This window comes from Corvus brachyrhynchos, unplaced genomic scaffold, assembly GCF_000691975.1.
Source record: "Corvus brachyrhynchos isolate BGI_N302 unplaced genomic scaffold, ASM69197v1 scaffold62, whole genome shotgun sequence".
In the NCBI taxonomy this organism is placed as follows: Eukaryota; Metazoa; Chordata; class Aves; order Passeriformes; family Corvidae; genus Corvus; species Corvus brachyrhynchos.
The window spans coordinates 3,252,062-3,253,607 of record NW_008236629.1 but is presented as its reverse complement, the minus strand read 5'-3'; the positions used below and the strand labels follow the sequence as shown (position 1 = coordinate 3,253,607).

The window sequence follows — 1,546 nt, the reverse complement described above, 5'->3', positions numbered from 1 at the left end:
TGCTGTCCTGGCTTTGATCCTACCCAGCCTTTAAAAAAAAAAAAAATCCAGTAGGGTGGGGCAGTTCAGTCACAGGGCTTCACTTTTTGGGGGGGAACATAACCCCATCTCAGGAAAGTGCTCCAAGTGGGTGTCTTTGGCACCAACATGGACAGGTGCCAGCAAGACTCTGCAGCTCGATTTGGATATCAAAGGGTCTGTATTCCCCTGGCTGCCCTGAACCACTGTGGTGCTGGTCCTTGGGTGTATCTAAGCCAAAATGGTAGTTCAAAGAGCTATCATTTCTTGATGTGACACAGAGGGGGCTTTTCTAGTTTCTGTGTGGGTTATTTAGGGAGCAGCAAGGCTCCATTATGTTGCAAGAGAAATATTGCCCCTGGGGATCAGTTGCAATGGCAATGGCTTGAAGGAACCAGCCCCACTGCAGTGTCCCAGGCAGCCGAGCTGAAATTCCTGTATGGAGCCTGCGAGCACTTTGATTTTCTGGTAATCAAACACGCAGAAGGCTTAACGCCCAAATTCAGCGGCTCCTGAGACATTCTTGGCTGTGCTGTAGACCTGGGGGCAAACCAATGAGCAGCCCTACAACTTCTCTGAAGGACTTGACCCCAAAGGAGTGGCTCATGGCATGGGGCACAGGTGGAGCATTTTTCCTGGTGGGTTCCGGGCAGCACCAGGGAGCTGCTTGTGCCTTGAACATATTTGGGAGTGCACAGACTGCTTGCTCAGCTCAGGCCATGTCATGCACTTGTCTCCAGCATCTGCAAAGCTGCCCTGGCTGGTACAGGGGGCTTCCCTTGCGCTCACTGTCAGACGTAGCTTAGTCAGTAGGGCCATTACTGCAGTGGAGTAATACTGATGTTCTTTTATTACCTCGTCTCTAATTTCTGCTGAAAACCTTTTTCACAGGAAAGGGGAAGCTGCTGCCCTTGAAACCTTTCAAGAGAAAGCTTTCTGTATCGAAGTGCCACACTCAAGAGTAATAACTGGATTTTTATCATACAAAAATAGCTACAGGGAATTTTTTCATTAATAACGCACACCAGTAAACCCGGTCTCAAGGGAGAGCGCGCAGCCTCCAGCCACAGAGATTCCACGCTCAGCTCAGGGATGAGCTTGACTTGTCCAAATTGGGTTCAGGACTGCTGATCACGACGTGTGTTTCCAGCCAGATGTGGCCATCGGATCTGATATTCAACACACAGCAAGTGCTTACACTTTCCTAGCAGTGCAGCTGGCTCCCCAACAGTCTGCAGGAAGGTAGGTAGGTACATCTTGTACTCAGAGAAATGCAATCTCACTTGAAATCTCTTTATAAAGTTAATGACTATGTAAGATCCAGTAGAACAAGACATCATTAAACACTGTCTGTGCTCATAATCAACTTCCTGATCATAATCTGCGGAGAGAGAGCATCCAGCAATGTGCTACCCATCCCCAGAGAGTAGGGAGAAGAAATTCTCCTCTCCTGGAGCAAGTAAGGCAAAAATGGTAACTGTGTGGTTGGTGTGGACACCTTGCAGCCCCATGTGGCTTCGGCCAGTGT

At 48.9% G+C, this 1,546-nt stretch overlaps 1 protein-coding gene across 3 annotated transcripts in view; it reads left to right on the top strand.

Annotated features, from left to right (window-relative positions):
• Positions 1 to 855: 855 nt before the first annotated feature.
• TSPAN32 (tetraspanin 32) overlaps positions 856 to 1,546 on the top strand; it is a 38,880-nt gene continuing 38,189 nt past the window's right edge. For 2 of the 3 annotated variants that reach the window (XR_001859490.1, XM_017726619.1), the window contains exon 1: positions 856 to 1,264. The gene's annotated coding sequence lies outside the window, so the exon portion shown is untranslated. The remainder of the gene's footprint in view (positions 1,265 to 1,546) is intronic. The other variant, XM_017726620.1, reaches the window with a different exon arrangement.